This window comes from Trachurus japonicus, chromosome 22 (assembly GCF_045865225.1).
Source record: "Trachurus japonicus isolate A0001 chromosome 22, Traja_1.0".
NCBI lineage: Eukaryota > Metazoa > Chordata > Actinopteri > Carangiformes > Carangidae > Trachurus > Trachurus japonicus.
The window spans coordinates 9044010-9070429 of record NC_140928.1 but is presented as its reverse complement, the minus strand read 5'-3'; the positions used below and the strand labels follow the sequence as shown (position 1 = coordinate 9070429).

At 41.7% G+C, this 26420-nt stretch overlaps 1 protein-coding gene across 3 annotated transcripts in view; it reads right to left on the bottom strand.

Annotated features, from left to right (window-relative positions):
- Window positions 1–26420, bottom strand: part of plekhh1 (pleckstrin homology, MyTH4 and FERM domain containing H1) — an 81121-nt gene that overhangs the window by 33464 nt on the left and 21237 nt on the right. The window contains exon 1 of one of the 3 annotated variants that reach the window (XM_085767178.1): window positions 47–525. The exons of 1 other annotated variant lie outside the window; for it this stretch is intronic. The gene's annotated coding sequence lies outside the window, so the exon portion shown is untranslated. Of the gene's footprint in view, window positions 1–46; window positions 526–26420 lie in introns of those variants that run through there. One more of the 3 variants, XM_085767179.1, reaches the window with a different exon arrangement.

Genomic DNA, 26420 nt, shown 5'->3' with positions numbered 1-26420 from the left:
GTCGGTGCTGCTCCAGCGCAGCCCCCGCTCTCTGCTCCTTCTTTACCTTGTGACTTTGTTGTCTCTCCCGCCTCCTTCAGTCGGTTCTCTCCGGCTCACGGACACCTTCCCCGGCAACACGTCGCACTTCGGCTCATAACTTTGGTGTCTTCCCTCCGTCGACTTTCCCCTCCTTCACTCTCTCCGCTCATTCATTTCTTCTCTGCAGTTGAATCGCGTCCCGTGTCGCCCCCCTCGGTCCCCGCCTTTGCTGTCCTTCGCTTTCTCTGGAGCGCAGACTTCAGTGGGACTCACTCACGGCTCCATTCAACAGACTCATCCCATATTCCTTTAAAGGGCCCAAAGCAGGATCAAATTTCTCCAGGAGTCAGGCCCCCCCTCATGTGCAGGAGCTGCTCAGGATATTGCATTAAGGCTGGCCTGGGCTCTCCCTTTAGGATGTAAACACAGTCCAGTCAGGGTTTCTGTGCGCAGAGGGAGGGGGTGTGTTGCTCCTATAGTTATACACATAGCCGGAGTTTTTTTTTAATATAGCGATTTAACTCACAACACCAAACAGCTGACTATTTCAGCTACATCATGGCTCTATATGAAAAGTCATGGAATTGCCAATATCAGTAAGTTATGTTGATGTTTGGCTAAAGTTTAGGATGTTAAAATTTGAACTGACTAAAAAACGAATATGGAAATGTCATTTGTTTTACAGGTGCTGGTCACAAAACACAGTTGTGTAAACTAGAGCAAAACAAATGCAGAAATATACAAATACATAAATAAAAGCAAGTTCTGGCCAGAGGACAGATTTAAAGTTTTTTTTTAATTTTTTTTTTTACATTTTATCCTGAGGAGTAGGTACAAGAACGTCTACTTCTTCTTCACCAACTGAGAAATCATCAAGAACTTCACCATATTTTCTTGGATTGGTTCTTTTTAACTATAGTTGTGATGTCCTTGATTGGGACATGGCAAAAATGTGCTGTTGTGGCCCCTTCCCATCATTTCTATGAGTATTATGGATGCACACCAACACCCCCAAAATCCATTTGGTCCAGTGGAATATGCACAATGTGACCTAAATATAAACTCAGTCAGTTGTAGTGCACTCATGCAACTTTGCAGTCAAGCAACTCACTAAATCTTTCCTCTTCAGCAGATAAATGTGAAAACAGTCTTCTGGTATCAAATTCTCCACATACAGTGTGTCACGTTCTGCACAAACATCCAAGTGCAGCAACAATAGGGAAAACACATTTTTCTGCTGCTGCGTGTTGAAGTAATTTGACGCAGTCTGTATAGCTATTAGCTTTGATTAAATATCATGAATTTAAAGACCACCATCAGTGAGCACTGGTAAGTCCAACTTTGGGGTTGTAAGTAGCCTAATTACAGATTGTTTGTTTATTGGCAGGACTTGCAGACTGGTCTTTTACTGGAATAAGAAGAAGTTGTTAAACCACCGTGTGGAGCTTTGCAACTGTAATGAATCATTATCTGGGCAGTAAAAGAATTGTGAGGGGATAATTTGTGAAGGTTTGAGACCACACCAACATTGTACAAGTGCGCTCAGGTCTCAGATCCACCTCAGGGCTCTGGTCTTCATTCCCTAAACCTCTGAAGGATTCCCCTCGAATGTCAGAAACAGTTCAGAGTCAAGCAGCTTTAATCAGTGTTGTAGTTTAGAAACTAATGGGACCTAATCAGAGACCCAGACATGGTCCTGGTGGGGAGATCGGGTTCTTCTCCATCGTCTTTGCACATCTCCATCTGGAGTATTTTAATAATGTCTGTCTGAGCCTCTGAGTCGTTGCATGTTACAGCTAAATAAGCTTTTGCTGCTTCTTACAGTTGTATTTATATATCATCAGATCCTAAGTCACACAAATCAAATTATAATATAGCCTGAATATGAATGATGGCTCAATTCTTTTTAAGTAAGCGTGTTAATGTACCAAGCATGCAGTGGTGTGACACACCCTGCTGTGTCTGCTGACTGAGGTAGTCCCAACGCACCAAGCCAGAGTGAATGCATGAAGACAGACTCAGACACAGAGTGTGCGCCCAAGTAATCACACAAACATCTCAGCTGCAGAAAGTGGGCCAGGATGCTGTGTGACGTGAAAACGAGATCACATATTCACATAAAAGCAACGCAAAAACCAAATTTCTCGACAGTCCATCCATCATAGCTGTTGACATTTCGCTCAAAAACCCGCAAACGTGAACCTCATGGTGGTGATCAGGGGGAAATCAGGGGGTTACCAAAGTCACTGGGGACTTGGATGTCTGTACAGAATTCAATGGAAATCCATCAAAAAAAGATTTTTGAGATATTTCAGTCTGGACCAAAGAGGCGGACAGACCGGTCAACAGACTAACACTGTCACCCGAGTGCTGCTAAAAGGTTTATCTTAATCAAAGCCTATCACTCAACATGATATGGGTCATAATCCGCTCAGACTAAATGTTAAGTGCCACATAATGTAGACGACACGAGTGCTAATTTCAGATTTTATTGGCTGGCTTCACTCCAGTGTTGACTTTTCACAGACCTGATAAGGCTCCAGACGAATGCTCAAAACTATCAGAGTTACTGAATGACTCTAATGGCTGTAGGTTTCACAGCAACACTAAAACAATCCTAACAAATACACATTTCCTCCTCTGATATGATTCACTGCACCGTTCTGAAGAAAACGTTTTGAAAGTCCATCGGCTTCTCACTGTTAGCCATTTATACGGCAGGGATTTCGGTGCTATAGCGGGGTCTGGCTAAAGACTGTGCCTTGTGTTGCACAATAAGTCAGTGCCTCAGTGCTCTCAGTCAAAACAACTGGTGTCAGGCCTACATGGTTTACATGCCGACTCTCGGGCACGGCTGCCAGTGCAGCGAGGGGGGAGACAGGACAGTGGAGAGGGAGTTTAAGGCCAGTTTCACCAAGTGTTTGCAGGTTAATCTGAGTTCTTACAGCTATTTAACCCCCAGAGCTGTGTGCTGACCCAGACTGTGACCAGGTCACTGAGCAGAGCTGGGAGACCCAACTGACCCAATGTATAGACAATGTATACCAGTGGTGGAGCTGAGAGGAAGCTCTGGACGACTCATCACAGGAGACTGTAGACTGATCTCTTTGTATCATCCTGTTCAAACATCCCTCTCTTCATCAGATGATCACATGTAATATTGGTCATCTTATCACATTTCATCATGAAATATTAATAATCCAATCATATCGTTGCTGTTAAACTTCATACATCCATTCTCTCCTCGGCTGTCAGCTGTCTAACTACTGCGACCCACCTCCATCTTTCCTTGCACTCCACTCCACTTCCACAGCTTGAAACAGCCCCTAACAAATTCAGTATTTCCTCCCAATTGATTGTTTTTTACCAAAAACGTAAAGGTAAAGAAAAGTCCGCAACACCAAAGGAGCATGGACATGATGTTTTGAGCGTCGTCATGTAGCTTTAATAAATTATTGCATTGGCGCTCCTTTGGTGTTGCGGACTTTTCTTTACCTTTATGTTATGTTATTTTGGTCCAGCACCAGCCCAACATTGGGCAACTAGGATGTGCGTGCTTTTATTTTTACTTCTATTTTACCAAAAACTTAATACAGGTTTTAAAGGATTTCGTATTTTAAATTAAAGTCAAATGACTGGTGTTTAAAGATTTACACCTTCAGTAGGTACAAACAGGCTTCAGTCTGAGAGCTGCAGACATGTCAAACACATAATCTGTTGACCAAAACAAATGTTAAAGTAGAGTACAGTATAGATAGTTTTATCCTTTAAGAAGATATAATTTACCATTTACTGTAAATTATGCTTTTTTAAAATCCAATATGGAGGTTTCATGAGTTGTCAAGATGGTGAATTCTGGAGATAGATTGCGACTGTGGTGAGTAAAAACCTCTTGCAGCTCCATTACCACCATCTAAACATAACAATCCACCTCAGGATGGCCCAACTTCCAATTTCGGGTTTGGGCATAAATCCTGACGTGCAGATTTGTCCAATATAGAAATAATTCCCTGGGATGAAACCATGGCTTGAGATACTTCATCGCCTCAGGTGAGAGTTTGTTTTTCTTTCTTGTTTATTTGCTTTTTCAGGTTAAAATAGGAAATGAGACCGTGAGCTCCATATCTGATACGTATCCTTATCAGTGAGTGGGTTCCCTGTTGTTGTGTTGTATCCCAGGTGATAGACTGGCTCATGCAGTCTGCCAGTCTCAGGACAAGTCTTCATTGTTGACGGAGTCAGAGGGTACACTGCCACATATTGGTCCGGACTGTTTTCCTCCATAAGCCACAACAAAACAAGAAAAAAAAAATCTGCTTTCAGTTTTCATTTACTTCAAATCCAAATGGAACAGACTGGAGGAAAAACTCAAACTAGAATCAGTCATTCCACTCTTGCATTTAAAAGCCATAATTTTAGCAAACACAGCAGTTGAATATAGTTGTTTTTATGATGACTCTGCTTGCATTTTTTTTTTATTTGACCAAAGCTTCTTTAGTTTGAGTTATGTTCTTGTTTTTGTGTTTACTCTGTACTGTTGTATTTTGCAGATTTTCAGCGCTGCACTTGAGTTGTAATTGACCTTGAACATATAAAGAAACTTCCCGCAACATAAATAAAGATGGCTGAATTCACATCGTCAAAGGCTGGTCGAGTGAGTATTGACCCATCTCCTACAAAAAGACTCAGACGGTGGTTAGAAGCTTCTCCGTGCCCGCGCTCCGGCCACTTGTCTTGCCCATCACAGCAGCACTGAAGCAGAGCGTTGCCCCTTTTTTTTTTCTTACATGTTGACTGGTTATTTAACTACTGGGGATTTTGTTAGGCTAACAAATAGGTCTCCTTCTCCCTCTCTGATGTCTTTTGAGCATTTTATTGCCATTTGGCCAGCCGTGCTGGAACCACAGAGGGAGTGGAGCATGATGGAAACTCCATATAAAAAGAAAATAAACCAAACTCACTTTAACAGCAGCATTGTGAGAGAGGGGACAGTGGCGTGGATGAGAGATGTAAAGGATAACACGTTTGACACCAGTGGAGGGGGTTGGTGGCAGGGATGAAGATACGTTATGAGTTTTTACGGCGGAAAAAACTACTCACATTTTCATTTTTCCTCGTGTGATAAGACCGTTAACTCCTCTCTCTCTCCTCTCCACGTCGTTTCACCAGCGTGCTTCCTCTCGCTCCGTGTGTGGTCTGCTTGATGAGCTGCAGCGTGGCTTCAGGTTTACAGGGGCTTGCATTGCAGGTAGGGGTCATCTCGCTTTTGGCCACTGCTGTGAAAAGAAACAGTAGAAACCTCTTTCAGTTTTTTTTTTACACTCCGACGCCAACACAAAGACTGTGGCTGTAGCTTTAGCTGTAGCCAGCACCCATGGGTACGAAACCACCTGAGGCTCCAGTTTTGGTCCAGGTTATGCTGCCTCAGACCTCGTTTGTTTGTTGAAAGGTTTGACCACGGTGGAAAAATCAAACATTTCATTGTTCCTGAACATGACAGAGGTGAAAACGTCTGTTGAAAAGATGTGTTGGAGTTAAGTCAGGTTCTTGGTGAGCTAAAGCTGTGAAAACTGGGCAGGTTTTGGGTCAGGCTGCGATCAGGCGGAGGTAAAGAGAAACACTATTTTCAGACAGTTTCTTCATACTGAAAAGTACCAGAATCACTCATGCAACAAATGAAGGAGTTAAAACTCGGCCTTGTCTCTGCACAGCTGACCAAACACAGTGTGAAGCTGAATGTTGCATTCTTGGTTTCACAAACAGTCCAATACAGGCTTCAATGTGAAAAAGATTTAATGAGCAATTCCAACGTCCAAACGCCTTTCACTATTATTTTCCTAAACTTGTATGATTAACTCTGAATTTTATTCTAAACAATAAATAGATTTCCAGGAAAAAGAAGACATGAACTAAAGTGTGTTTTATTGACTACTGTTATGTGAATATGAGCTCTGTTTTAGCTCTGCTCATGTCGTCCTGAAGGAAACATCAGTCTCTACTGCTCAGTTATATATCATGATGTGAACTTTTGTTTGGCCCTGACAGGTAGAGTACATTTTTAGAATCAGAACAGAAGTTGCAGTTTTCAACCATGATGTGAAACTCAGTGACACTCTGAAAACCTGCAGATTCATGTGATAACCCTCTGCAGGTTCATTGCAAAGTCCCCTTTGACATTTTCATGCTGACATTTTACACATTGTTGTCATAAAAAATCGATAGGGTCTAATCTAAAGTCAAAATAATCATATTTAAGTTTGAATAATGATTGATAAGAAAAAGAAAAACAACCCACTGCTGTGTCTCATGTGACTATCTGGATCCAAACAGGGCACATTTCAAACCCAGTGATTTTTTCTTTAGTGTGCACGCTGTGTGACTTAATACCGGGCATGTGTAATAGACATTAAAGCAGGGGGTTCGGTGCTGGCAGCGAGCACACTGTCAACATCATCAGCACTTAGTAGCTATTGGAAAATACGTCTGGTGAGTGAGATGTAGAGCAGTGAGCCTAGTGACAGTGGCTTTGGAGGCAGACAGTGTGAGTGTGGTCAGACAGTGATCCTTAAATCACAGGTCCAGAGAGTGATGACTGTTTAGCCGCCTCACAATAACACTCATTTCATAAAGCTGCACGTGGGGCTGCATGCGTATGTGTGTGTGTGTATCTCTGAGAAGACATAAGTGGATATGCGCTGTGTATACAGTAAGCGTGTGTGTTTGCATGCGAGTCTGTGTTGCGCAGAACGGAGAGCTGTAAAGATTTAAATGACAAAACGCAGAATCCCGTGGTCATGCTTTGCTGCACATTTACCATAGGTAGAACCAGCCAGAGTGTTTACAATGGGCTGGAGTGCAAATCACAGCCAATCCACAAACCACCGCACCACAATTGTTGAATATAGTTTTTCACTCTGACCGGAGCTGTGAAACTGGCCACGTTCACGTCCTGCGGTCACAAATTCACACAGCTACAGTCGAAAGAGATTTCACTCTGACAAGCCTCCAGTGTCATATCTGATACTTTTAAAGCTCTCTATCCCCCTTATTGGATTATGTAATTGGGAATTACCTTCCCTTTAAGAAAACACACTTATGGACCAGAGGGAAGAGTTCAGTGTCTCAGTGAAGGACATTTAAGATGAAGAAGGGATTCAACCTTCTAACCTTGCAACTATGGGGTGGTCTCATTTTCCATCAGTCTATCCTAAAAAGATGTTATGCAGCTGTTACAGTGCAGACAGCTTAAAGAAACAGTGCGGCATTGTGGGAAGGATAATCACTCACTTTCTGATGCAGAGTAGATGAGAGGATTGATGCCTGAGCTCGTTAGCTTAGCTTAGCGTTAATTGGGGACAGTTAAAGGTGGAAGAAAACAAAAACTAAAAGCTGTCTAATATTTTATATCTTATTTGTTGAGTTTTTCAAAAACAAAAAAGAAAGTGTAAAAACAACTTTTATTGCATTTTATTACTGTTGCCAGGAAACCAGCGGCTAAGGAAAAATTCAGCACATAACACACCATCGACCACAACATGTTGTTTTTACACGTCCTCGACTGCTGGCTGTAAGTTCATATCTACAAAAAAGTGGTATATTGTTTTGTTTTTTCCACCTCTCAGTAAGAAAGAAAATTACACAAAGTGAAAATATTCCTTTAGGAGTCCAAACCTGAAATTTGGGAATACAAAAAATGAGAGTAGTTAGGCTAGCTGCTAACTAGCTGCTGGTGGTAGCTTCATACTGTATGTAGAGCACAGGAGGTGAGGTCACTTTCTCAGAGGCCTTTTAAGGGGGGACTGTGTGTAAAGGTGTTTTCTCTGACTGTCACTACCACAAGATCGCATCAGCACAACTTTGGTTGGAAAATTCAACTCTACTCTATTATTGTCACTGCACTCACTGTCTCTGCTTGAAGTGGGGGGTGGGGGTGGGGGTGGGAGGGTGAGGAGCTGGAGCTCTTCACTCATGTTTGCAGACTGTCAAAACACAGCGAGGGAGAGAGAAAGAGAGACAGAGAGTGGAAACGTCCGCTTGCACACATGGACGGGATCTCAATCCATCATGGTGATTCCCACAGACAAAACAGTCAACACCGAGGACAGACAAGATCTGCGCGGACACAAAGCGCTCGCTGTTTACACTGGGGAGTCAAGTGAGAGAGAGTGTGAAGACTCAGACAACGATGCAGAGAGAGATAGAATTAGCGTGCACTGCCAGATAGCGTGCATAATATGTGTGTGTTTAGAAATTTTTGGAAAAAACACAATAAAACAGGGTGGAGGTAGAGAAAAGCAGGGCGTTTTGCAAACAGAGGATGAGGCAATGTCACATGATCTTTTGAAACCATACGGATGGGGAGCTGTGAAAGCTGGAGGACAATGGAGAGTATGAGAGCATGAAATGGAGAAAACCCAGCATTGTAAACTGCGACTCTCCTGCCCGAAGGCTTCGCTCCTCTGGGGAGGTTTTGGCTGCGGTCCTGCCCTGCGACCAGCCACGGTGTCAGCGGCTACAGAGTGAGAGTGTGTTGCATGCAGAGATGATAAGATCCCGCTTTGATAAGCGTCTCATCTGACACAAGCAGAGAGGATGTGAGGTCTGGGAGCCATTGTGTCAGAGGAAAACAGAAATAACAACAGTGTTTCTCTTTCCAGCTTCTAACTTTATATGAGATCAGTGGTGGAGGAAATAATCACATCCTTCACTGAAGTAAAAAAAAAACAAAACAAATAAAACAGTGCATAAATACTCTGTAAAAAGTAAAAGTTAGCCCAGAAAACAACACTTTAAAAATCAACAACTTAAAGTCGGGCCCCCTGCCACAGGGTCACAAGATAAATCTCAGGGGTCATAAGGTCATGTTTTGAACTTTTGTGGACGACTGGGTAATTTATCTCTTTTGGCTTCAAACTGTTACAAAAAGGAAAAGTTCAACATTTTAGGAAATACACTTGGTGGCTTTATGGTTGAGAGACAGTGGAGACGATTCACAAGACTCTTATGTGTTTGTCCAGCAGCTATTTAGCTTAGCATAGACTTCAAAACAGAGGGAGCAGCTAGTTGGACTTTGGTCAGCCTATAGCTAGACGATCTGTTTCCTCCCTTGTGTTTTTCAGTCTTTATGCTGAGCTAATTGTTTGCTTTCTGTAGCTTTACATTTACAAAGAGATTCAAGAGTGGTGTTGATCTTTCCTTCTATTTTGTTTCGGTCATTTATTCCTTTACTTGACAGTCTAGAGAGAGACAGGAAACAAGCGCTCTGGGCGCTCTGCTTTGAATTGAATCATGGATGTTGCAGATACGTTGTGTGCATGTAAAGCATCAATCCCCACTTCTGTTTCCCCCTACAGAAAGAGAATAAAGGAACTTACATGAAGTTTAGAGGCAAATCTCTCTAAGAGAAAGTCATAGTTATCTAAAATATGTCAAAAGGACCCAACAAGACAAGTTCAGGGAACTCTGGTGAAATCCTAATGTAAACAAGTAACTAATAACGACTGAATGCAGTGGAGTTTAAAGCAGCATAAAATCGGAGCATCCGGCTGAAGTCCACGGTTGGAAAATGAAACTTTTCTCCATTTTAAGATGTTTTGTTTTCCTCAGCTCCACTTCCTCCGGCTGCTCCTCTGGGGATGCCTGTGTGAACGTGTGAATACATCTGTTGTTGGTGTGGGTGCGGGGCGGTGAGGAGTGAGAGGTGAGCTCACAGAGAAGGTGTGAGGCCCACACAGACCTTCACACAAGTCCTGGACACGCTGCCTCGCTGCTGCTTGTTCCACCTGTTGAAAGTGTGATGTCTCTTTACCCCCAGAAGAAGAAGAAGAAGAAGAGGAAGACGAACAGGTAGGAGAGTGTGAACACCCCACAGAGGGATCGTCACCATCACATCCTTGTGTACCACACACGTGTCGACACCGACGATGAGCTGATTTGGCCAGAACATACAGTATCATTCATTCAATAGAATATGTGAGACTCCATACAGATGCTGCTGCTGCTGCTGCTGCTGCTGCTGCTGCTGGAGCCTGGTCATCGTCACTCGCTGTCTGACGTGTTGACAGAGCAGAAAACAGCACAAAATGACCTCCTGGAGGGAAACTGTTTAACCATATCCCCAAACCAGACGTTTATGAAGCCGTAAATCCGCTGGTCAGTCAGCGCCGAGAGGTGTTTGTTATCTGCCAGTCGGCCTCTGCAGAGCAGCAGAGGAGACACTGAGGGCGGCTTGTGTGTAAACACATACCAAACTGTCTTTGTTGTTGAAGAGACCCACCAGAGGTCTATACACACACATGCGAATTCAAGGGACAAGGAAGAGGACATAGAGCTGTAACAGGCTTGTAAACACAAACCCACTACAGACATAACACACACATACACAAAATTCTTACAGCTAGAAAACAAAAGATTTTCAAAGTCAGAAAAACAGCTGATATTGTTTAAAATTAATAAGATACAGCTAAAATATTGTTGTTATCATTAGAAGCACAAGGTTTCCATTCAAAAACAAGTGAAGGTGTTTGGTCTTCAGCCAGATAAGTGGACAAAGTCAAATTTGATGAGACTTGATAAAAGCGCAGGTGATTCTAAAATGTTTTTTTTTTTATTTAAAATTCAGATTTAATATTATAAAACCTTTAGTTTGGTGGTACCACAGGACAAGAGAATCAGATCTATATACAGCAAGATTCATAGTCAAGGAGTGAAAACAGAACTGGTGAGACTGGATATAGAGATCATTTAGTTCTTTACTTTTACGTTGTTTTGTATTGAAAGAAATGTGTGGACATCATTGTACGTTATGTCATGTTTCCAGTGCTGCTTGAAATCTGTGTTGATTATTCATTTATCAATGTGTAAAAATGTGTTTTTTTTAACTTATGTCCAAAATGGATCAAGATGCCTTTAAAATTCAGATTCAGCATAAAAATTGCAGCGCGTGACTGCATCTTAAATTTTGATGGAAACAAGCTGGGACGTCGGTTGTGCCCACACTTCACTTAACGGCTCTGTAAAAGTGCGAAAAAGTGCAATGCAAAGCAAATACAATCAATGACTGTAACAATCGATTAAAGTTGAGGGTTTACAGCACCTCAGAGAAGCTGTAAAAAAACACAAAGTCTGCATCCTGACACACTTGCGTCTTCTTTTATGGGGAAAAAGCGACAGATCAATATGAAGAATCAAGAGTTTGAGCCGGTGAGAGGAGCCAGAAGAACACAACACACATTTCTCTTATTCCCCCACTAAGCTTTCTTTTTCAGATGTCAGCCTCTTTTATCTCAGCGAGTGGGGAGCTGATGTCATCCCCATGTAGTCAATGACTCTGACAGCACTCGTTCACACAGGAGAAGAAAAGGAGAGATCTGGAGGAGAGGAATGAGGAGGGAATTAAAGGAGACACAGAGGAGGAGTGGGAAAGTGAGGAGAAAGGTATCTGAGGAAGAAAAGGATGAGGAGGATGAGGTGAGAGAAGGGTAAGAGGACATGTGGAGGAAAGGAGAAAAAGGGGAAATAACAGTTTGCGTGGAGAAGGAGTGAAAGAAAAAAGAGAGGGCGTAGGTTAGAGGGGGGCAGAGTGATGGTTTTAGCAGACTCAGAGAGGAAAAACAGCTCTGCTGCACAACTCAAGAACCAGACTATGGTATGGTTTCCTCTTGTTGTGTTGTGTTGTGAGCAAATTTAACAAAGCTGGACAATCAAAGAGCTGCAGGGACTGAGAGAGAGAGAGAAAGAAAGACAGAGGGAGACTGAATGAGGGAGGGAGTGAATCAAAGAGACTGATGAGCAGAGAGGAAAACAGTGACTGACAGAAAGAGAGACAGGACTCCTCAGACTTTTAGAGCTGCACATTTCAACTCATGCCATAATCTCAGTGCTGCTGCCCCCTGCTGGACAGTGGAGGTACTGCGTTCTGTCTCTGTCTGCCTCTTTTCTCATTGTCACCACAGGAGGTCGCCACAGCTGTAGCCTTTCTGATGCAGTAAAGTCACTCAAGACTGATTAATTAAATTTTACAAGGTTCAGGACAGATCCAAGCTCAGAGATGAGAATCACATCAAACAGATTTTCATTAAAAAAAACGACCTTCTGACCTCAATGAATTTGTCCTGTGTCCCAAAAGTTTTTACTCCGCCCCTGTCAGAAGACTTTGAAATTTACAGGCACTGTGTGGAATAAATTTGATCAGATTAACTCATTTTATTTTATTTGTTAGAGACTAAATTAGAGCATTATACAACATTACACAACAACACATAAAAAAACCAGTGTATGTAAAGGCAAGGCCATTCAAAACCATTGAATATCGATTTACAGCCATTTTTAACACAAGAGAGCATGGGCGCGAGGATGTCACATTTGAAAAATATTTGTTTCATGTGTCTTTTTATAAATTGCTTGATTTCATATTGAGTTAATTTTATGCGTAAGTTGATTTGCTCAGCTTGTTTCCGTGGTTACAGGCTGATGTTTGACAGAAAACAAGGGTGGGACCATAATGCAGGAAGTGTTTCATTTCCCCAAAAACATCAAAGAAATGTTGGGAGAGATCACAAAAGTGTGACCCCAGTCCAGCACTAATAGATGAGTGGAAAAATAGAAACACTGACAATGTTAAAAAAAATAAAATAAAATAAGGCGACAAAAAAGCAAAAATAGGTGGAGGATAAAATTATCAGGTCTTTTGTGTTTTACTACTACTCTTTACTACTTGGACAAACTGTAAGGAATCATTGTGGTTTGGGTTAAAATGACTGGAAAAGCCTGGTTGCCATAGTGATAATAATAAACAGCTGTCTAAAGTTTTGGGAACATCAGATGTTTTGCCCATCCATCCTCCCAGAGCTGGATTTAATATCATCAAACTTCCTTGTTTGTTCCCGTCATAACTTCCACCACCACTAGAGGGCTTTGACACTCCAATGTAAACATATGGCAACATATGATAATACCTTTAGGGCCCCATCATTATGGATTATATTCAACTTTTGTGGTGCGTGAAGTTTTAAAACACATGACCTCTGTTCACTAACTTCTATCCCGAGCCACAGTAGTTTACATACGACTCTTTCCTCAGGCGCTGTGTCACTTCCTATGCTGAGTTTCTCTTTAATAAACACATTATTAAACCCAGCAGAAGGCCGTATGCACGTGTCGTCTTTATGGCCCCTATCAATTCAGATTATAATGTGTTTTAGTGGGTCATACTCTAAGAGCAAACAAATGGAGCAGTAATCAACGGTTAGTAATTAAACGGCTTCAGATGCATTACATTTAGATTCTTGCCACTACTCTTTGTTACCCGTCTCTTCAGTGGTTCATGTCGAATCAATTGCAGATTTGAACGCCGCTTTAGCCTCAGTCTATGTGACAACACATAACTGCGCACACTGAAACGTCAGTGTTGTGATGTTACTCAGTTTGATGTTATTTTTGTCCTCTTCCCTGCAGATCCAGCTTAATCTGTCTGACTAATCAATGTCACTATTGTCAGCCAGGGACTTGGAGAAGCTCACATGTTTGAAAAATTGCCATAATTGGATTTGCCCTCTTTTTTATAAAAATGTCATTTCGTAACACTCTGCGCCATGTTTTTCACATGCTGGAAATCTGCTGTTGTGTTTTTCCACAGTTTACACCAGGACATCTTCAGGACATCTTAATGCCTTGTATTACGCACTACAAACGCTTTTTCTTTTTTCTTTTTTTTGTCTCGGCTTATTGCTTAATGTAGCACTTCCATGAGAAAAAATATGTGATACAGCTGTCCAAAACAACAGTTGTGTTAATGACCAAATGTTCTGCTGAAGAGTCTTTGATGGCTTGGCTGTACACACAACAATGGGAGTAAATAACACCAGACTCTTGAAACAAACAGCTCCCTTCTGCCGCACCCCTCCTCCAGTTCTCAGAAAGCGCTTGTGGTTCCTTTTAAAAAACTATCACCACAGTCGCAGCAACAGATGCCGCCGTAGGTTAAACACACTCGCACTGACACAGTCAATTTGTCCTTTGTCCACTTCTTGTCAGTTTTGTCTTTAATCTAAAACAAAAAGGAGCTTCCAAACCCCCCCCCAAGCCAACGCCTCATGCGCCACGTCCAGAATGAAGCAGGGTGGAGAGAAAGAAAGGCGAGTAGTTGTGTTAGACAGTTAGACAGAGTGGATAGGTTTCTGAAAGGGGGTTGCTCGGCAGTTTACATGTGACAGAAAGCGTCCTTCAAGTACGAGGCCCGACGAAGCCGAAGGAAAAGGGGGGGCAAAAGGTCACGACCTTGGTATCGGCTTCTTGGTGGGGGTGAGCTGCCCGAAAAAAGAAAGGGACAAGACAATTGAGCACTCTCTCCCTGCACTCAGCCCCAGCAGCCACCTCCCTCCCTGCACCCCCAGCAACGCCACATCCCATTGAATAACGGACACTTTGATCAAAGGGGAATTCCAGCTCTCCGTCTCTCGCTGTTCCTATCTCGTCGTACTCAGTCAACTGGAGCGAAGGATGGAGGACATACTGGTTATTCAGTCCCCGGTATACTGATTAGGACACAATGGAGCCTCATGCTGTGTCAGTTATGTGTGTTTGTGTTAAAGCATCCTTTACTGTCCTATACACGGACACGCGCATCAACACACACACACACACACACACACACACACACACACACACACACACACACACACACACACACACACACACACACACACACACACACACACACACAGTGCACATCCTGGGCCGGCTCACTCTATGGCCATGACCCTATAGCAGGTGGTTTGAGGTCCTCAATTGCTTGGGAGTGGCTGGAATCTGTTCTCGGCCAGCTGTGGAGACGCCAGGCCAACGGCAAAGGATCGCCTGAAGAAATGCTACTGACGAGGGGGAAAAGAAAAAGAGCTTGGAGAGGGACTGATGTCCTTATGTGCTTAGTCATGGGACAGGGGAGGAGAGACACATGGTTAAGAGGATCATAGAGGCAGGAAAACAGGACAAGGTCACGCTGTGACTGGAAAACATGGACTGTCTTTGACGTTGAAAGTTTTAAAGACTGAGGGCGATGAGGTGAAGGACAGTCAGATATAAAACAGATGGTCTAAAAGAAGACGGGCTGCAATGTGGATCTGATTTATTAGTGCGTAAATGAAACAATAAGTTATCTGTTCACACATGAAACACTTCAGCACCTTGGAGATGAAGAACTAAAAAGATTATAAAGACTTTTCTTTCTTTTGCCGTTCAGTGTTTAAAGTGCAATTTATACAGAAATGTCCAAGTGCATACATTACATATAGTATACTAAAACTGACGTTTTAACGGATGTGCTAGCACAGAGGACATATTATATATTTTCTAATATATAATAATAATATCAGTCTAAGCTCTAATTTGGTCCCTCATTCATTCATTCATTCATTCATTCACTGAACAAGGTTTTACGTCATATTTTATATGAGAATATATGGAAACATGTTATTTTCTTAATATAACTATATTAGCGCATGTGAAATATCATTTTTGTGTTGAATCTTATTGACCCTTTGTTTTCACTGTACATTATTGTCTTATTACTTTTTGTTTGATGTTTGTGTGTAATTGTCATGTCCTGTATGTGTTATGCAGCTGTGATTTGCACCTTTAGTCCAAGACAAATTCCTTTCAGCACAATAAAGTTATCATATCGTATTGTTTGGCATTGTATCGAATCGCATGGTATCAATCGTAACATTGTAACATATCATATCGTATCTTAAAGGGATAGTTCAACATTTTTGGCAAAATTGGCCCAGTTTTAGGAGTAGGTTCGTTACCTTTAATTGTCGGTGCAAGCTATTTTTTAGAACAATGGAGCCGAGCCGCAAGCTGCTCAGAGCTATGCTAAGAAGGCTAATGGGATTTCTTGGTTTCCTTCATCAAACTCATCAAATACACAATCCAACGATTCCAAAATGCTCTGGTGGACAAGTTGTGACCTGCACATTCACCACGCTATGAGATAATAACAGAACGTTAAAGCAGAAGTCGTTTTGGCTAACTTCTTGTCAGCCGATGGAGTTAGCAGTCCCCGCCCTCGTCCCTACGTCACCACATTCACGCGCATCCCTTGGCTGCACACACAGAGAGAACCGCCCCTTTATGCCGTTCTCTCTCCTCATTGGATAAAGCTTGTAGGATACAAGGAAAGTTTTCTCCTCGGCTTACAGCAGAGCAGAGTGACTGACAGACCCGTGTTTCAGACCAAACACTCTATGTAAGTGATTGCTGTCGGAAGATATAACTATTTAAGACTTATATTAACGCAAACATTCCGCTTACTTCGGCTTTAAGAGACAGAGTTGTTTTCAAGGTAAATTCATGCAAAACCGCTGATGCTCGTTCCTGTCGGGTCAATTTTTCAGCAAGCAGTCTCTGCATTTGCCTCGAAAGCGTAGCTCTGAGCAGCTCTCGGCTTGGCTCGCTGTTCTAAAAATAGCCTACACCGACAATTAAAGGTAACTAACCTACTCCTAAAATATAGGGATTATGGCAATGGGCCAATTTGCCAAAAATGTTGAGCTATCCCTTTAAGTAGAGGTCTCTTATGGACAAAATGGTTGGCATGACATGAAAACAGCAAACCTGTTTCTCTCACTGTGTCCAGCCTCTGTATTTGTGCTGTATTAACAGCACAAATACAGGGTGTGTTGTAAACTCTCTGTTAGTTAAACAGAGCTTGCATAATATTGCTGTTGAAAATTCGGTACTTTGGTCAGATCAGAAAGAGAATATTCAAAATCAATGCAGCAGAGGCTGAAATGCACAAACTTCTTATCACTCATCCTAAACTCCCCATGATGATTCTGTTGCAAATGTGTAGTTTCTGTGTGCTAGGTGACTCACTTCTGTCCCGCTTGACTAATCAGTCACCTGCCAAAAAAACAAAAAAACCATAGTGCAACCGTTTTCTCAGTTGGCAATACTTCTCTAGAAAACTGATGTGTGATGTGTGAAGTCTGTGGAGATCCCCTTTAAACGCAGTGTAGAGGTGATAGAGGGCACTACATCTGGGTTTATGCTGCTGACTGTGACTGTGTCTGAACTCACTGCGTACAGTGCTACTACTGTTGAGCCAAATGTGATGCTTTACACTCAGTTATTATATTTACTGCACCTTAAATCGACCTCTCAGCTAAGAGCCGTGATAAGAGCCCTTTTTTTTTTTTTAGTTTGGCCCCTGCATGGCTGTCAACATTCACCACTTCAACTACAAAAGCCCTGCACCACCGTGCCACACTCCTTCATTGTTACACACATTTTAGTGTCAACCATGTCAACATACAGTACATGCTCTTCATGTTTCTCTGACTTCCTGTCCGGGATTTGTGCCATCTGAAGTGTGTCCGCACAGCTTTCATGCTGCATCAACTGCGCATTTTCCACACCAAGCGAGACTAATACAAGAGCAGGAGGACAAAGTGGGGGTGGCTGAGTGGTCCTCAATGTCCATGGTGATTTAATGATGCTAGCTTTTATTTGGATGTCACCTAAATTATGATTTCCCAGCCTTTTTTCTTTTGTTATTTCAAATTTTAAACCAGTTTTAAACCAGTGATGGATAATTCTGGTTTATTTTTATTTTTATTGTGACTTTGGCCATTGTTGTAAGCAGTTTAAAGGGTAAAATGTCTCTATTCTGTGGCCTTAAAATGTTGGTTTCTCTTTCATTTGTAGGCTGATTCATCCCCTTGCATTTCTGTTATGTCTCAACTGCTGTTATGGTTTCATGTTGTGTTTAATTGTCTGCTGTATACTGATGGAGCACAGTAAAATAAATATGTCGGGCTTTAATGTGCTTTTATGCTTGATTAGTGAAACCTCTACTCAGTTCAATGAATCTATTTCAGTTGATCGACATTGTGCTCAGAAATAAAATGACTGCAACACAGACATTGTTACCATAAAGTCTGATTGGGTTGTAAAGAAGCCAATATATCAGCCTGGTCATCTAAGCATAACCAAACTGTTGGTAATAATCGTAATTTCACAGAAGAAAAAATATGCGTGTGTGTGTGTGTGCTCGCACACACAACCATGGCAAGTAGTTTAGGTCAAATTTGAACCACACGCTCAGTTGTTTCCAGTAATGGCTGCCAGAACAGCCTACTTTAGGTTGCATTAAACTCTAAAATCAAAAATTTCCAATGAAAATAAAGATTTCAAAATAAGATAAATTGTGTTTAGTTGTCACAACCTAACATTGACGTATTTTACAGGTTGAGCCTCAAGGTACACTATGTTTTGTAGCACACACACACACACACACACACACCCATTTACTCATGTAGAAGACACTTACACTTTAAAGCGTAGTGGAGTAACACTCCCTACATCAGATGTGACATACGCAGAAGCGGAGGAGGTTCTGCTGTGAGGATTGTGTTACGTAGGGTTGGTCCAGCCACACAGGGCAGCCAGTGTCTCCCTCCTGCAAGGGCCGGAGTTTCCTCTCACCACCTGATTCAGCACCTCACATCTGCCCTAAATTAGCACGCTAACGGACGTGCACAAACCCCCCCCACACCCATCCACCCGAGCCAGCCAACAAGGGGCCGAGGCAAACAGATCCCCATGACACACAGACTAATGCAGCCAGACGGATGGCCCACAGGAACGCCTCACATGTTCCACAGAGGGAATGCAAAACATCCTGCGCTCAGCAGCACCTCAGAGTGCACTGCACATCTGGGCTGCAGATGTACCGTCAGCAGAAAAAAAAGGGGAGGCTGAGAAGAGGCTGCAGCAGCGCGGTTCTGCATGCGTGCTCGGATGCCTGTGTGTCTGGGTGACTGTGTGTATCCATATTTACAAAGAGCACGCATTCGTTTTTTTATATAGAGGCAGTGCACACGTGTGTCTATGTATGTAACCAAATGGGCCATAGCAGGAGCAGCAGTTCTGTGGGTGGAAGGAGAGAAGATCAGAGGCGTAGCTTTGCAGGAGTAGATACAATCAGCCATTCAGAGCAGGGGTCTGTTTAGAAAGGCGTGGAGGCTCGACATCTATGAGGGAAGAGGAGTTGTTTCAGGTCAGAGGAAGACAAACACACAGGACCCAGATGTTCTGTCCACTACATACACTCTCTGTAAAAACAAGGGAAGAAAAAAGGCATGAGAAATGAACATAAACTTCTATAAATAAATATAAATGCCTAATAAAAAAAAAAAGAAAAAAGTAGACTTGCCCTGTGCCTTCACATCATAAGAGCATGCCTTGAAATATGCATGATGTAATACTGGACTGAGCCTCCAGTTCGTGGAAATCTGGTGTGTAATGAGGCCATAGAGAGCATCTTACTTCACCCTGGTGTTCACGGACCGAGCCTGGAATTTCTGAGGCTGTTATTATCTAACAGCATCATGGGAGCAGGGCAGCGTTCGCAGCATTAGATTCATCTGGAGTGGCTGTTATATGACCGCGGAGAACAAAAGGGTCACGAGATGACATGACTCATCTCATGATCCAAACATGGCTGTCAAACATCTCTACATTGTTTAAGAATAGACACAAGCTGTTGTTGTTTCTTTAAATGTTGACTTCATCATTACACAAGAGACAAGGTCAGAGAGGGAGAATCAGACCACATTACGTCATTTTATTCGTGCCCCTGTGTTTTAACTTAAATCGTTTTCCTGCCACAAGAAGGTCGCACAATACACTGTTATTCTGTGGATTGTGTGGTGAGTTTCAAATCTGTTACTATTTTGGTGAGTGTGTGAAACAATATAAACCAACTGTTGCCAAAATCAGGTGATTGATGTCCTGTCCTACATAATATCTACAGGTCCAGTGAGACTAATATCACTAAAGGCTAAAAAAAATTTGATTATTCGTGTAGCTTTACAAGTGGAAGAAACAGTCAACAATGAACAACAACAACAACAAAAAGCTGACATGTCTTTTTCGTATTCAAGGAAACATTTTAGAAAGTGATTTATTTGCATAAAACAAGCTGCTGCTGCGCAAATAACGTCTGGAACATCTGGAAATTACAGGGTATTTATTTGCAGGTCTTGAAATGTCTTAAAAACTAGGCAGTAAAAAGTCTGTAACCCAGAATGTTAGTATAAAATATATTTGTATTAGGAGACATTACACACCTATAAACTGTGTGTGGGATTATTCCAGCAGTGGAGGCTGTTTATTTATTTTATTTATTTGTTGCTATTTCAGCAGAAAAATTCAATGAATTAATCATTTTTGGTGCTTAACCCATCCATTAATGTTGATGCTGGTTAAACCTGCATTAATGTCAATTTATATAATTAGGAAGTATTGTTATAAACTGTAGGCAAGCACTGAAAAAAATGTGATGTTATAATAAATGAATTATTCTAGGGCATCTTACCATGACTGGTTTTTCATATATATTTTTCTATGAAGCCAGCAAAGCATTAAAAAACAGTATTGTAAATGTGATTACAGTAATAAAGTGTATACATATGCACGAAGTCCAAGTGACAAGAAAAAATCTGAAACACAAGAAAAATAGAAGCAGAAGATTCAATCACATCTATGGCACAGTGTTAAGCAGACGGAAACTTAAAGTAAAAAGCTCAACTAAGGCATGAAGAGATAAAGCATGATGCAGCAGACATGATGCTCAGGTCGTGTCTCTCCTATGTGAACTTGTCAGTGAGGGCGAAGTACTGCACCAGTCCACTAGGTGGCAATTGTGCTCTGTGTCTGTGCCTGGCTGAAATAGGAGATCCACTCTCTCCAGAGATTTAAACCTTGAGCTCTGTGAAAAATCAGATTTCTGCCTGAGAGGGAGACAGTACTCAGTACATACATACACCAGTCTCCAAAACACCACCAACTATTCCAGTAAGGCATATTTGAAACAGAAATATATTCCTGTGTGATATTATCTTTCGAGCTTTTCCACAGATACAGAAACCACAAACATACCACAAACACACCACAAACCACACACGCTATAGAGAAAAACACCTAATAGGCTACACTTTCCCCTAATCACCCACCCATGCACAGACACGTATAGGCTATACTCAGTATCACACGCCTTATGTACTTTCCTATACATTTACATGTACAGCACCATATTACTGAATAAGTGAGACTTTAAGGGTTGAATTACTGGCATATAGAAAAACCAACCCAACACCTGTATGTCTGTCTGTCTTGTGAATGACTGGAAACAGCATCAGCAGAAAACCACGGCCCGGTATGTGAACCTTCCAGGCATTGTTGTTGTTGTCCTCAGATCACATTAGGCTACTGTTTCCCTTCCTCTCTACAGCACATTTGCTTCCCTAAAGGGACACCCAGGGCAGTGTTTAAGAAGCCCTGAGGGACACGGAGATGAGAGCAAGGTAAACACATTGAGGGGAGGCTGTAAAAAGACAAGAGGCTGGAAGCTGCGGTCACAGAGTGAGTGAGTCAACCTACTGCAGAAAACGTTCCACAAGCAGATGCAGAACAGTTTAGGCCAAGATGGGCAAAGTTCAAAATACAAACTATGATGATTCAAATGAATAATTTATGTATCACGTGTAGAAATTGAAGTTGTTTATCCATTACACTAACTTGTTAACTGCTGGTGCTGATAGGTGCTAACTGGGTGTTAACTGAATGAATTTGGACAGGGCCAGGCTAGCTGGTCCCCTGTTTCCAGTCTATGTGCTAAACTAAGCTAAGATAAACTTAACTAAATCAAGCCAAATTAGGCTAAGCTAATACTTTAAGCCTCCAATAACTTAATTTTAAGACGCTTTGGGTTGGTGGAGACAAGTTGTGAATGTAGCATCGGCATAGCAAAGCTATTAGTAACACAAATCAAATCAATTGTAATCAAATAGCCGCTTATTTTCAGGCACCTTATTTGACTTTATAGGACTTAACATTCATTGGGAGTTACATGATGAATATAAATCCATTATTTAATCTCTTTAGTTCTGTTTTTAGTCTCTATTCTACTACCTTCTTAGCAAAATGTTAGTCACAAACGGTTCACTAGCTGTTTGCTATTGTCTTCCTTATGTTTGGTGCTAGACAGATTGTTGGTTTATCAGACTGAAAACACCTCCAGGGCAGTGAGAGGAAACCAAAAATATTAAAGACTGTAGCGAGGAAAATGAAAACAATGCATAAAGTAAAAAAGAAACAAACAAACAAAAAAAACACAGTTAGGTTCAATATGATAGGTATAGAGAGGAAATAGGCATGTTTTCCTAAAATGTCAAACTCTTCCGTAAGAGATTCAATAAACTGTCCAGATTGAAACATAACGACAAACACAACAAAGTCAGAAATGTTTATCTGGAAGTCAAACACATTAAATGTCCAAACACTGTTCTGCTTTGCAAGTATAATGAGTAAAGTGAGGTGGTGGTGGTGGTGGGGGGGAAGACAGCATGACTCAGAGCAGGGAGGGAAAATAAATACAGCGATGAAGACACTTAGACAGGCCTTTCATAGCTCATTTCATTTACCGACAGAAACTGCATCACTCTAACTGATCTAACTGATTAAGGAAACCCTGCAGTGTATGTGTGTGTGTTTGTGTGTATGTGTGAGCTCATTTGAAATATAAGTTATCTCACATTTGTGTGGTAAACACCTCTGTGGGCACGTTTAATCTCTCCTCTCCCTCTTTTCTTTTCTCCTCTCCTTCTGCTGAATGAAAGAGTAAGTGGGCTCAGGTTGTAATTACAGTAATGAATGATTTTGCTCTACCTTTTCCGCCCATGTAACATGTTTTCTGAGCCCAACCTCTCCTTCTCAGAAGACCCCGTCACCCCTCCCACTCCAACGAATGTGGGCTGGAGCTCGGGCCTCTTTGTTTTCGGTAAGGAGATCCCCTGTTTATGCGGAGGTGGCTGTCCCTGGGTGTTCTCCTCTAACCACATTTACTTTGATTGACTCCGCCCACTCTTACCTCCACTGTGCGCACATACCGACAAGAGCATCAGCCAGAAGAGATGAACTCTCTTCTGCCTTTTACGTGTGCACACATATGTGGGTTTTGTGCATATGCTTGCACGTTAGCATCTTGCAACGTCAGTGCAATGTGCAAGTGGTTTTGGTGGCTTTGGGAGTGTGGAGGAGTGTAATAATGTGGTGCTGGACGAGTTCATAATTGAAATGTCACTTGACAAATCGGCTTCCATGTGCCTCTACTGCTCTCAGTACACATGATCACCCAAGTCTGAAGGTCTTAGGAGGGAATAGCACTGAAGCCATACACTCTATACATGTTTGCATATGGTTTTTATTGAGTGCAGACTTCATGTTTTTACCCTTTAACCTCAATTTTTCTGTTTTTGTTTCCTTGCATAGGTCTAATGTTGTTAAAAGTGAAACGTCCATGTCTTTTTTGATTAAAAAGCAGGTCTAGTTTCTATACTGTCAAAGTATCAAAGTGGGCAAAATGCTCATGGTCTTCATCTTAAAATGAGCTGTCAGGACTTTTGTGACTTTGTGATGTCACAACAAAACAGTCACAGACCCCAGTCATCCCAGCAGCATTGGTCTACCTGAACTCAAGGTCCACCATTACAGGATTTGATTTCAGGAGTCAGAGAAAGCCTAAATTATAACTACACCTAGATGGTTTTTGGTTCTAAAGACCTCAAATGTGTCTCCTAGAGGTAAAAACATGGGGCCTTTAAAGAAGTTCATAACTGCTTATGTTATATATTAGCTGCTCCTCCATCAATGTGTTGTTAATAGGCTAAAATACACTTCTTTTTAAAGCTGCATAAGATATAAAGTTAATGATGTACAATGCTAATGTCGCAAGTAGCCAGAGCTTTGTTTTTTTGGCTCTCACTATACATGTATGTTGCGTTCATCATTTTATACACATTTTTCCAGAAGTCAGCCAGATTTATTTGATGGCTTTGCAAACTTTTGGATTTCAAAATCAAGTTCTTAGGGAATTGGGGGACAACATTTGGCTGCACAGCATGAGTTTACACTGACTGGCCCTTGAACAGGCAGCTGCTTGTTAAGGGGGTCAAAACTTTTCCTCTTCAGCGTCTCTCGATACAGAAAAATCACACTACAAATTATTACAAATTCATCTGACTCAGCGCAATAAAAGCATTGCCACTAGCAAAACACCTACTTAGCATTTAGAGAAGTAAAACTATAAACGTAGCAACTTTGTACTGTGTGAAGTTCCTCTATAGCACCCACAACCTTTTAACAAAGAAGGGAAGTCAAAGAAATCAGAGTTTAAAACACACAGTTTGGGATAAGCAGATGTTTTATGGTTGTATTTCCTCCCCACATCCCCTTTACTTAATTGTAAAATCAAAGTAGGCAAATGTATTTAAATCAAGCGGACAGAGCTGAAGTTTATTGCTTTACACCTATCTCCCGTCTGGCCTTTGGCCCTCACACCTCCTCACTCTCCGGGCCACAGCTGGGCCGCTCCTGAACTCACCCCCAGCAAAAACAGCAGTGTTGTGGGAGGGAAAATTGATATGAAACCCAGAGTCACTGACCCCTGATTCCACCAGCAGTTCACAGAGAGTTGAGTCAGAGACATCTAGTTAATTCCTTTCTCCCTCAGTGGGCTCCAGAGTGAAGCTTACACACAACATTATCCTCATCAGTGATACAGTGCATGAGCTACAACCAAAAGTAAAAGCAGAAATCATGTTTAAATTATAGTGAGGTTGATCTTGGATACAGAACGGACACTTTTCCAAAGCATTACGTGCTATGTTAGCTCTTTATCAGTCTTTAATGTACCGTTTAATGCATTAAGTAAGTTTTGAGCAGCGTTCAAATGTTGCAGCCACAAGGCAATGGGACCTATAGGGTTGTGGGTTTCTTAACAGCCTCACTTAAGGCTGACGAGCTGTGTACTCTGGAAAAATGTCCAAAGTTGCTCTTTAAAAGTGATTCATTTTTATAAGAAATTATAGGCTTTCAGTTCTTAATTTCACTTCCTCTAATGTGTGTTTTGGTGGTAATTTTGAAATTGTCTGGTGGTGCGGTTGCCTTTTTTTTTTTTTTAGTGTTGCGTCTTGCACAAAAGTGGCGATCACAACAGTTTTGCTTGTTGTTGTTCCTTCACCCCACCTCAGCTCCACCCAGAATCCACAGTGCCTCCAGGCAAGTGAGAAAGAAGTCGTAGGTGGCAAGCCCATGGATGTATTCTGAGAACTGGATACCAGATTTGTGCGGACCACTGCACACTATCATTAAGTAAACCTCATCAGAGCTGTTTGTTTGTTGATGGAGCAGCTTTGAAACCCCCCACCCCACACCCCCCACACATACACACTTCACACACCTCTGATGTTGCATTACCGAACGAGCTGTGTCTGTCAAGTTCTGTAAAATTCCAAAACCGACAATCTGACATTCACACCCACTTCACACCACAGCAGGCCAGCTGTGCTGAGGTGAGACAATAAGCAGGGATTATGTTTCTTTTTATTGCTCTTTTTTTTAAACTCACAAACTCGTTTCAACGTCTCCAAGGAGACACCGTCTGAAAATACGTGCCAATATCTCAAGATTCAAATCACTATCACGTCATTGACCGGCATTTTACTCCCTGTCTTTGAATGCCGCCAATCAAAACAGTAAAACACTTTTTCCATACAGTGCCAAATTTCTTTTGAAACTATAAACCAACCTCTAATGTCTTCCTTAATACCTTCCTTATTGTAACAATGTCATATGGATCACATAAAAATAGTTTCTCTGGGTTTTGGGAAAGTATTAAACCATTATGGTTGAAAATAAATCACCATATAAAGACAACTTAATACATTGTTGGGGTTGCAGTACCACAGCTGGCCACAGCTCTTCTTAACTGTTGATGCACGGTGCAGCCATCCTGGATTGTGATGATGTACTCGACTAGGAACTTTGAAGAAAGTCCAACTACAGAGACCTAATGAAACAGACCATAACTACACCCTGGGGTACTCCACTGATTTAGTCTTGCTCTTCAGTGCAGGTGGGTAATTAACAAGAGTCAGATTAAAAAAACAGAATACTCAAAACCAAAGAAGCAGAGGCATTTATGTTGGCTAAGCTCCAAGACGATCAGATATTTTCCCATAATGCGAAAACTTTTGTTACTCCACGCCTCCTAAACTGCACAGTTTAACTCAAAAGTAACTGCAATGCACAAGAAGAGAATGCAACTATAGTACTGTATATTTTTAAAAAACTAAACGTAAATTGTAAAACGCATGCCCTGTCCCTTTAAAACATCAACAGAGAAATGCAAGTCTTGGGAATGAGATATTATACACACACATATTAATATATTACATTAATAATCCTTAGATATGACATATTTTTCATAAAAGAGATTTGCTAAATTTTCCATAATGCCTTTAAAGCCCAAGCAGTTGGCCTGAATTAGTTTCCAT